General features: G+C 41.3%; 1 protein-coding gene across 1 annotated transcript in view; it reads left to right on the top strand.

Moving 5' to 3' along the window:
• LOC110508789 (zonadhesin-like) overlaps positions 1-15,514 on the top strand; it is a 67,883-nt gene that overhangs the window by 31,072 nt on the left and 21,297 nt on the right. The gene's annotated exons all lie outside the window — the stretch shown is intronic.

Genomic DNA, 15,514 nt, shown 5'->3' with positions numbered 1-15,514 from the left:
TTATACACATCACGGAAGACTGAAATATAACAAAACAATTTGACATATAAACACTTGATTTTCAGCGTGAATTTTTAAATGATGTTTATTAAGTATGAAATTAAGAAAAATGTTAATAACATTCCACCCATGAGGCCACTAGAAGGCGTTTGGTAATTTGACTGCAGAAAAGGGCTCCAACCATAATGCTATGGATCCACTTTAGCAGTTATGCTAGGCTCAAACATAAATCTGCTGGTGCCTGGGTGCAAATATTTGCCTCTCGTAGTGTATAGTAAGGAGCACAAGCCCTCACGTGTCAATATTGGGCTCTTTTACTAAGAGCTTTGGGAGTTTTAAGGAATTCTACATTTGTGAATCATAATATCCAGAAAAAGATGTAGACAAAACAGGAGAAACAAAGCTATCAACATACTGCTTTTAAGTCTTCCCAAACGTCTCCATTTATTCCACTATTTTGTCTTAGACATAGGGAATAGGGACGAGAATAAGAGAGAAACAAAAAGTCAATAGAGCCAACTAGTAATGTCTGTGACATGAGGGAGAGCTCAACGTCTGCCCTAGAGAACCCACTGTTATCCATCACTCGTGACCTTGACCTGGCAGTGTTCTGTAGGAGTGGGTGTCCCGAGCCCTCTGGAGACTGGAGTCAGCGAAGAGAGAAGAGGGTTGAAGATATCCATATGCCACGCTTGACCTATCCCCAGATGAAAGTATGCTGTCTGGATTGATTTCTTAACAGAGGTGACCTTTTGGGTCTTCGCCTCATCAGGGGGGGAGAGAGGAGAGAGATAGGGCGGAGGTGTGTCCATTAATGGGCTTGGAGTTTTAGAGAGAGGAGATGATAGAAAGAAGGGGGAGGGCACACAGACTTATTATGTTGACACAGGTGAAAATTCACTAGAAATAGACCCCAGAGAACCAGATAAACGACTGTATAATGGTGCCTTCAGCTCAGACAAATACATTCTGTATGGTTTGGATGAGTAATTTCTTATATACAGTATATAAATGCAAAGAGCACTTTACATTTTATAAGGGAAAGTGGGGAAAGTCACGCCATCCACTACCTATGAATAGCACCTGTTTTCAACATTAACCCTAACATTAAACTAGCTGTGGAGTACAGCAAGGATAACATAAATGTTTTGGACCTCGACATTAGTAAAAATGACAAAGGTTGTTTGCACACATCAATCTTTAGGAAGCCTACAGATGGGAATACCATTCTGAGGGCAGACAGCTTTCACCCCAAAAGGCTAAAAGAGAATATTTCATATGGCCAATTCCAAAGTGTCCGCAGAATTTGCGATCAGGAAACAGACTACAGTGTCAAATCTGCTGAATTGGAGAATCGCTTCTTGAATCAAGGCTACAGCGTTCAGGTCCTGAAAGATGCAGGTATAAGGGCTGGATTACTTGACAGAGAGAACTTGTTGCGAAGGGGAATGCCTTGTGATACATCGGAGAGAGTGTATTTTGTTACAAAATATAGCACTGAAGCAGAGAACATTAAAAGAATCATTAAAAATAATTGGGGAATCATCCAAAGTGATACGCTTCTACGCCAAGTCTTTCCTGAGCCACCAGTCATAAGCTTTAAGAGATGTCCTACCCTAAATTACAAATTAGTCCACAGTTATCTTCCGGGTGACTCTCAAAAAACTTGTCTTGACCACAAACCCAAGGGCTCTTTTAAATGTAACCATTGTAACCATTGCAGAATATTGCACAGAAGAAGTATTTTGTTGACACAAATTCCAAAATGAAGTATTACGTCAAGCATTTCATTAACTGCAAAACCACTCATGTCATCTATAGATTGGAATGTCCACAGTGCAAGGTGTTCTACATTGGTATGTCCACAGTGCAAGGTGTTCTACATTGGACGGACAAAGCGACACCTTCAAGACCACTTAGCAGAACACAAGTATGCCATACGGGTAGGAAATGAAGACGACCCCATGGCAAGGCACTACAAGTCCTTACACCATGGCAACCCTGCCTCTCTACAAGCTATGGGTATTGATCATGTTCCAGCCTCTATTAGAAAAGGGGACCGTCTTAAACAGTTAAATCAAATGGAAAGTTTTGGGATTTACAAACTACAGGCCACTAAATACCCTGGTTTAAATGAAGATATGGATTTCTCACCCTTCCTGAAGGGTCGTGATAGGTCCATTTGCTGTCATCTAGTGGACATTTTGCTCAATTGCCCTCAGCTATGTTTAGACTGTTGTTGTTCATGTTTTGCTGTGTTCTAGTGTACTAGGGAATATATTGCTTTCTTATTCTTGACACTTCTCCCAGTCATATTTAAGGTTAGAACTACCTTTCTAAGTGGTCTGATACTTCTAGCTTGGAGTTGTATCTTTATGATAACATAGCTACAGCATTTCGCCTTTTAATGTGTATATTATTGCTTACTAGGTGTGTCCAATACATTTTGTAACCACTCCTTCTTTAAATTAGGGTTAATTGGAAAAGCTGTTCAAAAGAGGACATTGTATTCCTTTTTTTTTGTACTCCCTGATGAAGGCCATGCAGCCGAAACGCGTCAGTTTTTAAAAACTTTGTTTCTATTGAACATGCCATACTAATAAAGGCATTTTAATTAATTATATGAAGAGTGTCTTGGTCCTCCTTTCTTTTTGATGACCAATTTACCCCTTTTACCAAAGGTAAAATGTACTATTGTGTACCTTAGTAGTGCTTCCCTCCCTCCTATTTCTACTAGCACCTGTTTTCTGTTGTTTTGATTTTTATTGACTGAGTGGAATATGTTAAATTATATATTGCATCTCAAGTGGGTCCAATTCATAGACTTATATAAGGTCCCATTACATTGAACAGCATGTTGTGTGGCCTTAGGGTGCCTTGTAAAGGAACGAGACATGTGGTACTCTTATCGTTCTGTTTCAATATCTTGTGCGTTCCATTTATGTGTGTTTGAAAAGCCACATTCCAATGCCTGCTCGGGTGTTCTACTTTAAGCCTGGGTTGACACATTGTCACCAATGAGGAACAGGTAAATCAAATCAAAGTGTATTTGTCATGTGCGCCAAATACAACAGGTGGAGATAGACCTTACAGTGAAATCATTACTTACAGGCTCTAACCAATAGTGCAAAAAAGGTATTAGGTGAACAATAGGTAAGTAAAGAAATAACAGTAAAAAGACAGGCTAAAGACAGTAGCGTGGCTATAAAAAGTAGCGAGGTAGTATGTACATGTAGATATGGTTAAAGTGACTATGCATACATGATGAACAGAGAGTAGCAGGTGCGTAAAAGAGGGGTTGGCGGGTGGTGGGTGCGGGGTGCGGGACACAATGCAGATTAGAAGTCGACCGATTATGATTTTTCAACGCCGATACCGATTATTGGAGGACCAAAAAAAGCCGATGGACCAAAAAAAGCCGATGCCGATTAATCGGACAATTTATTTTTATTTTATTTTTTTATTTTTTTTGTAATAATGACAATTACAACAATACTGAATGAACACTTTTATTTTAACTTAATATAATACATCAATAAAATCAATTTAGCCTCATAAATAATGAAACGTTAAATTTGGTTTAAATAATGCAAAAAAACAGTTGGAGAAGAAAGTAAAAGTGCATTATGTGCCATGTAAGAAAGCTAACGTTTCAGTTCCTTGCTCAGAACATGAGAACATATGAAAGCTGTTGGTTCCTTTTAACATGAGTCTTCAATATTCCCAGGTAAGAAGTTTTAGGTTGTAGTTAATATAGTATTTATAGGACTATTTCTCTCTATACCATTTGTATTTCATATACATATACATTCATATACATTGGCTGTTCTTATAGGCACTTTAGTATTGCCAGTGTAACAGTATAGCTTCCGTCCCTCTCCTCGCCGACAACAGCCACACTCGAACCATCGTTACCCATCTCTCCACAAAAGCCGCGGCCCTTGCAGAGCAAGGGGAACAACTACTTCAAGGTCTTAGAGCGAGTGACGTCACCGATTGAAACGCTATTAGCGCGCACCCCGCTAACTAGCTAGCCATTTCACATCGGTTACACCAGCCTAATCTCGGGAGTTGATAGGCTTGAAGTCATAAACAGCTCAATGCTTGAAGCACAGCAAAGAGCTGCTGGCAAACGCACAAAAGTGCTGTTTGAATTAATGCTTACGAGCCTGCTGCTGCCTACCATCACTCAGTCAGACTGCTCTATCACATTTGAAATCATAGACTTAATTATAACATAACACAGAAATACGAGCCTTATGGTCAAATCCGGAAACTATCATTTCGAAAACAAAACCTTTATTCTTTCAGTGAAATGCGGAACCGTTCCGTATTTTATCTAACGGTGGCATCCATAAGTCTAAATATTGCTGTTACATTGCACAACCTTCAATGTTATGTCATAATTACGTACAATTCTGGCAAATTAGTTCGCAACGAGCCAGGCGGCCCAAACTGTTGCATATACCTTGACTCTACATGCACTGGACGCAAGAGAAGTGACACAATTTCCCTAGTTTAATATTGCCTGCTAACCTGGATTTCTTTTAACTAGATATGTACACTTCTGTGTATTGATTTTAAGAAAGTCATTGATGGTTATGGTTAGGTACATTCGTGCAACGATTGTGCTTTAGTTAAATCATCCCCCGTTTGGCAAAGTTGGCTGTCTTTGTTAGGAACAAGTAGTCTTCAAACAGTTCGCAACGAGCCAGGCGGCCCAAACTGCTGCATATAACCTGACTCTGTTGCACAGAACGCAAGAGAAGTGACACAATTTCCCTAGTTAAAATAAATTAATATTAGCAGGCAATCTTAACTAAATATGCAGGTTTAAAAATATATACTTGTGTATTGATTTTAAGAAAGGCGTTGATGTTTTGGTTAGGTACACATTGGTGCAACGGCAGTGCTTTTTTCGCGAATGCGCTTGTTAAATCACCCGTTTGGCGAAGTAGGCTATGATTCAATGATAAATTAACAGGCACCGCAACGATTATATGCAACGCAGGACAAGCTAGATAAACTAGTAATATCATCAACCATGTGTAGTTAACTAGTGATTATGTTAAGATTGATTGTTTTTTATAAGATAGGTTTAATGCTAGCTAGCACCTTACCTTGGCTCCTTGCTGCACTCACATAACAGGTAGTCAGTCTGCCACGCAGTCTCCTCGTGGAGTGCAATGTAATCGGCCATGATCGGTGTCCAAAAATGCAGATTACCAATTGTTATGAAAACTTGAAATCGGCCCTAATAAATCTTTAATTAACCTCTAATGCAGATAGCCCGGTTAGCCAATGTGCGGGAGCACTGGTTGGTCGGCCCAATTGAGGTAGCATGTACATGAGTGTATAGTTAAAGTGACTATGCATATAAGATAAACACCTTGCGGTCAGAGGCCGAGCAATTGCCGTACCAGGCAGTGATGCAACCAATCAGGATGCTCTCGAAGTTACAGTTGTAGAACCTTTTGAGGATCTCAGGACCCATGCCAAATCTTTGTAGTTTCCTGAGGGGGAATAGGCTTTGTCGTGCCCTCTGCACGAATGTCTTGGTGTGTTTGGACCATTCTAGTTTGTTGTTGATGTGGACACCAAGGAACTTGAAGCTCTCAACCTGCTCCACTACAGCCCCGTCGATGAGAATGGGGGCGTGCTCGGTCCTCCTTTTCCTGTAATCCACAATCATCTCCTTAGTCTTGGTTACATTGAGGGATAGGTTGTTATTCTGGCACCACCCGGCCAGGTCTCTGACCTCCTCCCTATAGGCTGTCTCGTCGTTGTCGGTGATCAGGCATACTGGTGTTGGAGTCGTGCCTTGCCATGCAGTCGTGGGTGAACAGGGAATACAGGAGGGGACTGAGCATGCACCCCTGTGGAGCTCCGAGGATCAGCATGGCAGATGTGTTGCTACCTACCCTCTCCACCTGGGGGCGGCCTGTCAGGAAGTCCAGGATCCAGTTGCAGAGGGAGGTGTTTAGTCCCAGGATCCTTAGCTTAGTGATGAGCTTTGAGGGTACTATGGTGAGCTGAGCTGTAGTCAATGAATAGCATTCTCACATAAGTGTTAATTTTGTCCAGGTGGGAAAGAGCCGTGTGAAGTGCAATAGAGATTGCATCATCTGTGGATCTGTTTGGGCGGTATGCAAATTGGAATGGGTCTAGGGTTTCTGGGATAATGGTGTTGATGTGAGCCATTACCAACCTTAAAAAGCACTTCATGGCTACAGACATGAGTGCTACGGGTCTGTAGTCATTTAGGCAGGTTGTCTTTGTGCTCTTGGGAACAGAGACTGTGGTGGTCTGCTTGAAACATGTTGGTATTACAGACTCAATTAGGGACATGTTGAAAATATCAGTGAAGACACCTGCCAGTTGGTCAGCACATGCCCGGAGCACACGTCCTGGTAATCCGTCTGGCCCCGCAGCCTTGTGTATGTTGACCTGTTTAAACGCCTTACTCATGTCAGCTACGGAGAGCGTGATCACACAGTCATCCAGAACAGCTGATGCTCTCATGTATGCCTCAGTTTTGTTTGCCTCGAAACAAGCATAGAAGTGATTTAACTCGTCTGGTAGGCTCATGTCACTGGGCAGCTCGCGGCTGTGCTTCCCTTTGTAGTCTGTAATAGTTTGCAAGCCCTGTCACATAAGACGAGTGTCAAAGCCGGTGTAGTGTAATTCAGTCTTAGCCCTGTATTGATGTTTTGCCTGTTTGATGGTTCGTCGCAGGGCATACCAGGATTTCTTGTAAGCCTTCGGGTTAGAGTTCCGGACCTTGAAAGCGGCAGCTCTACCCTTTAGCTCAGTGCGAATGTTGCTTGTAATCCATGGCTTCTGGTTGGGGTATGTACGTACAGTCACTGTGGGGACGACGTCCTCGATGCACTTATTGATAAAGCCAGTGACTGATGTGGTGTACTCCTCAATGCCATCGGAAGAATCCTGGAACATGTTCCAGTCTGTGATAGCAAAACAGTACTGTAGTTTAGCATCTGCTTTATCTGACCACTTTTTTATAGACAGAGTCACTGGTGCTTCCTGCTCTAATTGTAGCTTGTAAGCAGGAATCAGGAGAATACAGTTGTGGTCGGATTTACCAAATGGAGGGTGAGGGAGAGCTTTGTACGCGTCTCTGTGTGTGGAGTACAGGTGATCTAGAATTTTTTTTCCCTCTGGTTGCACATTTAACCTGTTGATAGAAATTTGGTAGAACTGATTTAAGTTTCCCTGCATTAAAGTCTCCAGCCACTAGGAGTGCCGCCACTGGGTGAGTGGTTTCCTGTTTGCTTACTTCCTTATACAGCTGACTGAGTGCGGTCTTAGTGCCAGCATCTGTCTGTGGTGGTAAATAAACAGCCACGAAAAGTATAGCTGAAAACTTTCTAGGCAAGTAGTGTGGCAGCAATTTAGCACAATATACTCTACTTCAGGCGAGCAAAATCTAGAGACTTGTTTAGATTTCGTACACCAGCTGTTGTTTACAAATATGCACAGACCCCCCCCACCCCCCCCCCCCCCCCACCCCCCACCCCTCGTCTTACTGGAGTGCACTGTTCTATCTTCTGACATCACATTGTTGTTTTTAGATTATGCATTTACAAGGTTTTCAGTATTTTTTATGTTTTCAGACAATGCGATTAATCACGATTAAGGGCTGGATTCAATCCGTATTGCAGAAATATTGCAGAAGATCCACGTTAAAATGTATAGGTAATTTCCAATTGAGCATGCAGTGTTAACCGGGAATGAACGCCATTGCCATTACATTTCTATTGAGTTGTAACGCTGATATTCCTCGATGGATTGAATCCAGCCCTAATACAAAAATAGTGCACTAAAATTACAAAATGTAAACACAAATTAACTGATCAATATGATCATGATGAGACTTCATTTTGGGTTATCAATTGATTCGATATTCAGTTTCACACTTACATAACAGTAATTGTATCTTAAACATTTTTATTCAGAGGAATAGATTCAGATTAATGGGCAGAATAATTTGTAAGATATTATAAAAACAGTATGTACTTTTGAGCTTTCATTTAATTTCATATCAGAAACTATGAATGTTTGCTAGAGGGACTAATTAATCAGAGACAGTATAATTAATACAAATAATTTCGGTACGCATACCTCACAATTATATTTCAAAGACTGTAACCCCATCTAAAACCATACCACGCAGCAGAAACATACTGTATCTGTACAGTCAAAGCTTTCCTTACATTTCTGTGCTGCACCAATTAGTAATGGATAAGAAATGTAGCTCACATTAGTGGCTCACTTCCTGACACCAATAACAATAATAATAACAATAATCAATTATCCTTATTTCCAGTCTGGTCCACACTTCATGCATGAGAATTTGCGTCATACAGTCATCAGAGTGCCCTCCACCTGATTTGCTAGGTCGACTTTATAACTTGATAAAGAGACTGAGAAGACGGTTCAAGACCCATATCGATTGACAGCCAACACCCTTCCAAGGCATTAAGACTGGGCAAAGGGCAAGATTTGTCCGTTTTACCGTCAATCCATGGCCCAAATCCAGTAGTAAAATAGGAGGTGAATAATTAATTGGCTATATTGACAATATCATAATTACAAAATAGAAACTAAATTGTTACGTGGTTCCAATGACCAACAGATCTAAGTGGTCTCATGCAGGTAGAACACAGTCAAACGAGAATGTTCTAGATTTAAAATATCATGCTCTCTTGCTGTACTATTTTAACATGCTACTGTTCCTTACAACCAACAATATGTTGGCATGCCTTAGCAACCATTAGGCTCCAAACTACAGAAAAATGCAGCCAGGCCCCATTAAGATGCTGGAATGTATTCTGATAAATTCCTGAGGAGGACACACCTAAAAGTGATGTGTAGATAATCTGTGATCCATCTGTTGAGAACCATTATAGATTTCATTGATTCTTATACTGTACATACAGTCAAATCAGACTCTCTCTCTCTCTGAGACGCCAACACACACATGTTATCAATGGAGCAGTTAAGAACAGTGTCAATATTTGTTTGTATTGAGAGAGAGAGAGAGAGAGAGAGAGAGAGAGAGAGAGAGAGAGAGAGAGAGAGAGAGAGAGAGAGAGAGAGAGAGAGAGAGAGAGAGAGAGAGAGAGAGAATAATTAGAGGGAGCATACTTAAGTTGACACAGGACACCAGATAAGACAGGAGAATTTCACCAGATAAAACAGACCGACCCTAGCCCCCCGGGAATAGACTATTGCAGCATTGATACTGGAGGCTGAGACAGGGGGGGTTGGGGGACACTGTGGCAGGACCAACCAGGCAGGATATAACCCCACCCACTTTGCAATAGCACAGCCCCCACAACTACAGGGATATCAACAGACCACCAACTTACTACCCTGAGACATGGCTGAGTATAGCCCACGAAGATCTCTGTCACCGCACGAGCCTGAGAGGCCGCAAAACAGAACAGGAAGATCACGTCAGTGATTCAACTCACTCAAGCCGAGTATAGCGGAAAATGCCTGGCACAACATGACGCACCCCTCCTAGGGACGGCTTGGAAGAGCACTAGTAAGCCAGCCCCCATAATAGGGTCAGAGGCAAAGAATCCCAGTGGAGACCGGGGAGAGAGAGGAGCCTTTCAGGCAGAGACAGCAAGGACATTTCGTCACTCCAGTGTCTTGCCATTCACTTTCGCACCCCTGGGCCAGACTACACTTAATCATAGGACCTACTGAAGTGATGAATCTTCAGTAAAGTCTTAAAAGTAGAGACTTTTAAGTCTTTACTGAATTTAGCTCTGTAGGAGAAAGCCCTGCCTCCAGCTGTTTGCTTTAGGGACTATTAGGAGGCCAGCGTTGTGTGACCGTAGCGTACGTGTAGGTATGTACGTCAGGACCAAATCGCATAGATACGTAGTCCATGTTATGCTTTGTAGGTTAGCAGTAAAACCTTAAAATCAGCCCTAGCCTTAACAGGAAGCCAGTGTAGAGAGGCTAGGACGGTAGTAATATGTTCACATTTTTTCTTTCTGGTCAAGATTCTAGCAGCCGAATTTTAGCACTAACTGAAGTATATTTAATGCTTTATCCGGGTAGCCAGAGAGTAGAGCATTGCAGTAGTATAATCTAGAAGCGACAAAAGCACAGATTCGCTTTTCTGCATCATTATTGGACAAAATGTTTTAGATTTTTGCAATGTTACGAAGAATAAAAAAAAGCTGTCTGAAACACAAACTTGCAGGGTAGGAAATTTTGGAGCTTCAACATGTTTCGTTGAAATGTATAGCTGTGTGTCGTCCGCATAGCAGTGAAAGTTGACATTATGTTTCCAAATTACACCATCAAGAGATAGAATATATAGTGAAAACAATAATGGTCCTAAAATGAAACCTTGGAATACCAAAACTTACCATTGATTTGTCAGAGGACAAACCATCCACAGAGACAAACTGATATATTTCGGACAGATAAGATCTAAACCAGGCAAGAACTTGTCCGTGTAGACCAATTAAGGTTTCCAATCTCTCCAAAATAATTTGGTGATTGATGGTGTTGAAAGCAGCACTAAGGTTAAGGAACATGAGGACAGATGCAGAGCCTTGGTCTGACGCCATCAAAAGATAATTTACCACAGTGCAGTCTCAATACCTATGATGGGGTATAAAACCAGACTGGAGCGTGTTGTATACATTATTTGTATTCAGGAAGGCAGTGAGTTACTGCACAACAACTTTCTCTAAAATATTTGAGATGAATAGGCCGATAGTTCGATATAGGCCAATAGCTTTTTTAAATTTTCTGTGTCAAGGTTTGGCTTTTTCAGGAGAGGCTTTATTACTGCCACTTTTAGTGAGTTTGGTGCACATAGGAGGGCCAAGCACAGAAGTAGCTCTTTCAGTAATTAAGTTGGAATAGGGTCCAGTAGGCAGCTGGAAGGTTTAGAGGCCATGACTATTTTAGTGAATGTGTCGAGAGATACAGGATTAAAAAAAACTTGAGGGTCTCCATTGATCCCGTAATTTGTTTTCTAATGATCATGATCTTTTCGTCTAAGAAGTTCATGAATTCATCACTGCTGAAGTGAAGGCCATCCTCACTTGGGGAATGCTGCTTTTTAGTTAGCTTTGCGACAGTATCAAAAACACATTTAGGATTGTTTTTCTTCTCCTCAAATCAGGTTGTAAACATTTAGATCCCCGATATTTATTCCACGGAACAAAACTAGATCCAGGGTATGACTGTGGCAAAACCCACCCGAGTCAATGATGGCTCCGAAAGCCTTTTGGAGTGGGTCTGTGGACTTTTCCATGTGAATATTGAAGTCACCAAAAATGTGAACGTTATCTGCCATTACTACGAGGTCCGATAGGAATTCAGGGAACTCAGTGAGGAATGATGTATAATGGCCCAGGAGGCCTGTAAACAGTAGCTATAAAAAGTGATTGAGTAGGCTGCAAAGATTTTATGACTAAAAGCTCAAAAGACGAAAATGCAGTCTTTTTTTTCGTAAATTGAAATGTGCTGTTGTAAATGTTAGAAACACCTCTTCCTTTGTGGAATTTGCGGGGGATATGGTCACTAGTGTAACCAGGAGGAGAGGCCTCATTTAAGAAAGTAAGAGAAAGTCTCGAGCCATGTTTCAGTCAGGCCAATCACTATGGTTATGATCAGTGATTAGTTATTTGACTATGGCTGCCTTGGAAGTGAGGGATCTAACATTAAGTAGTCCTATTTTGAGATGTGAGATATTATCACAGTCTATTTTAATAATGACAGGAATGGAGGAGGTCTTTATTCCAGAGAGATTGCTAAGGCGAACACCGGCATGTTTAGTTTTGCCCGAACTAGATTGAGACACAGACACAATCTCAATGGGGAAAGCTGAGCTGACTATACTGACTGTGCTACTGGCATACACCACTAAGCTGGAAAGCTGGCTAACAGCCTGCTGCCTGGCCTGCACCCTATCTCATTGTAGAGCTAGAGGAGTTAGAGCCCTGTGTATGGTGATAGATAAGATGAGATCACCCCTCCAGATGGATTGAGTCTGTCTCTCCTCAGTAGGTCAGGCTTGGTCCCGTTTGTGGGGGAGTCCCAGAAAGAGGGCCAGTTATCTATAAATTCTATATTTTGGGATGGGCAGAAAACAGTTTTCAACCACCGATTGAGTTGTGTAAATCTGATGTAGAGCTCATCACTCCCCCTAACCGGGAGGGGGCCAAAGACAATTGCTCGATGCCAACACATCTTTCTTGCTAAATTGAAGGCTTTGTATGGTCAATCCGACATCTGCATTGGCCATGCAACATTTACAACATATGTCCTCTGTCAGGGCGTTCATACTTCTTGCACTTCGCAGAGCAGCGCAGAGCTGTTGTAAAGGAAGTTGTCAAGGAAGTGAGTTTGTGTTTACACTGGACCTCCCACAACATCCCTATACCATCTACACGCGCCAGTTTTAGCCTCAGCCAGCACCATCTTCAGATTAGCTTTTACGTCAGTAGCCCTGCACCCTGGTAAACAGTGTATGATCGCTGGATTATTTTTTTTAAGCCTAATATTGCGGGTAGAAGAGTCGCCATTGACTAGGGTTTTCAATTTGTCAGAGCTAATGGTGGGAGGCTTCAATGGCTCAGACCCCTTACCTAATGTTCCTTCTAAACTGCGCGTGTGTGGGAATCTCCCCCGGGAATGCCAGCAGAAGAAATATGAGCACGCACAGAGAAGAACGAGATCGAACTTCACTCAACTTTCTAGAGTTTTCCCCGTTAGTCAACACTATCAAAGTTTCCTTTTACTGTGGGAATTGTGATCGAATCAACGCAATATTAGCCACTTTTAGTGCAACATACCAAAACAAAACAAACTATGCAAGACTAACTATGGAAGTGATTTTGTTCTACCTAAGTACAGCTAAGTGTATGTAAACTTCCGACTTCAACTGTATGTGTGATGATTGTGAGGCGCAATACAAATTCAATAGTCACAAGACAGGACTTCAAATAGGCCTATAGCACATCAAGGGAGCTGTAACCTACTGTTTAGATGGGTTGAATGGAAACGGAAATCTGGACACTGACTGTAGGTCTATAACCTCTCACATTAATAATAACTCCGGCAGAATTAAGCATTTATTGTAGTAAATTGATACACCAAATGCAGGCAAAATGTGGATTTGGGAACAGGAGTGGAGAAATATGATTCATTTATTTCTGCATCTTGATAGAAGGTAATGCTCAGTTAGAAAAGCAACATTAAAGCTGATTGTATTTCAATCACATTTTTCCTACACATAAAATAAGAAATTGTTATTAACTGACTTGCCTAGTTAAATAAAGGTTAAATAAAAAATAAATAAACAGAAAATATGCGTTGAAGCCGAACTGAAATCTTATCAGAAACACGTTGGGTCGTTTTCACAGCTTTCTTTTTCTCCCCAGTCCCGAAACGCCTTTGCTCCGCGAAAGATAAGAGAGAAAACTGTCCCAATGTCAACTAGATTAATTAAAGCATTCATTCTATCGATCTATTACATTATTCTGTGGATAAAGGGTTTATTTAGTCTTCTAGAGCAACATATAATGGCAAAAGAAAAACTACATGTATCTAAGTATAGACAAGTTTACTAACACATAGCCTACCAATGTGTCGGGAATTAGAAGCAGAATCATCTCTATCGTTCTGCTGTCTTTGACTTTCGCTTATAGCGCATTTTCTATATTTGCGTGTTAGGGTTGGGTACGGGCCTCAGATTTTCACTTTATCAAATGCAGTCGGGCGGTTGCGGATGGGTTATTAGTGATTGCGGGTGAACAAACAGCTGACCCGTGCACCACTATTGCACATAACCGGTGGAGAGACCTGCAAAGGCTCGGGCTCTGACTTCGACTAGTTGCTTAGTGGGGGAAATCGGCTGACAGTTTCTATCCGCTGAATGAGCTACACCGGTTGAGCGTGCAGACAGCATTTCTTTCCAGAAGCCATGAGAAAATTGTCGGACTTCAGGGACTGTGCACTACTACCTGTATTTACTGGTGTCACAGACGCTTTATCATCCTTTCCTACACTTAAATTGCCTCGGGGGGGGGGGGGGGGGGGGTGGGGGGCTGGAGGAGGTCCTGCAGATTTATGTCCAGATAACGCGTCCAGGGTGAAAAAGTATTGGGAAACTTGTTAGATACAGATATTCATTAAATAGTTATTAAGAGTAAACATCGAAAACATTTGGCAAGTAGCCAAGTAGCAACAAACAGTACAATAGTACAAAGACAATGCGTACAAAGACAAAGACAATGCGTACAAAGACAATGCGGAAGTACGTTGAGTCACCAGTCACTTTAGATGGGGGGGAAAAGTAGGCTTTTATATTATTACAGGCAAACACTTGGTAACTTTGTTCATTGTGCATGTGATATTGATATAGCCCTATGTGTAAGTACCATATGGATAAATATATGGATAAATTCATGTATAAATATGTAATGACACACGTTAGAAAATAGTATTTTGACCAAGTGTTTAAATGTCCATTGCCATTTTGTCGATATAAAATGAATGATTTCGAACAGTAATCTGCTTTTATAGCTTACAGATCTTCAGCCTAACCCGTATGCTCAGGACATTTCGTCAAGAGAGTTATTGATACTCCACGAATACTTTACTACATGACATATGGGAACATATTATCAATCAGATTAGTCCCTTACATAAAAGTATGAAACTGCAGTAAAAGTACACTGACTGCAGTCGACTGGGGTATTTTGGACGCAGTAATTGCAGAACAACAGCAATTATACTGCAATCTTTTTTCGTAAGGTGTGCCATTATTCATTTCATATCACAGTTCCCTTAATGTGCTTTTGTTGTAATTGTAATCCCTTATGGGTGCATTGTTATCTGGCTAGCAGCAGGTTTGCATGGTTTTAAAGGGTAGTGCCACCCTCTTCAGATAGATAAGAATGCATAGATCAATAGAGTAGTAAGAGCCTTGCATCAACAGATTTTTCACCCTGTCGGCTCAGATATTCAAACCAGCGACCTTCCGGTTACTGGCACAACACTCTTAGCCGCCGCTAGGCCACCTGCCACCCTAATGATTGTCATGAATGCTCTCTAGACACACACTCTGTCACATAATATTATTCCTCCTAGAAGTCACTGAACTTTACTTTGCTTTACTCTTACTTGACTCGACTTTAATGAATGCACATGTATCTTCTGTAAATGTGCAATTTAGCTTAAAGGCTCATTTCCATTTGTAGTCCCTGGATTACAGATTAAGTTTTCATTGAGGAGGAAGTGGCTAATATGATACATGTTATAGTGCATGTCAACAACCTGGAGTATTTCACATTCGGAACTGTTATATAGTACAGATGTAGGATCCTAATTTGAGCCAGTTTGCTAGAGCAGAAAAATTATCCTGCAGCAACGGGAAATGTAAATTATTATGTGGATTATAATAAATTGACATTTTTATAGGCGTTGATACATTTTTTGTTAGGGAAAATCA

This window comes from Oncorhynchus mykiss, chromosome 28 (assembly GCF_013265735.2).
Source record: "Oncorhynchus mykiss isolate Arlee chromosome 28, USDA_OmykA_1.1, whole genome shotgun sequence".
NCBI lineage: Eukaryota > Metazoa > Chordata > Actinopteri > Salmoniformes > Salmonidae > Oncorhynchus > Oncorhynchus mykiss.
This window is presented reverse-complemented; position numbering and strand designations above follow the sequence as displayed.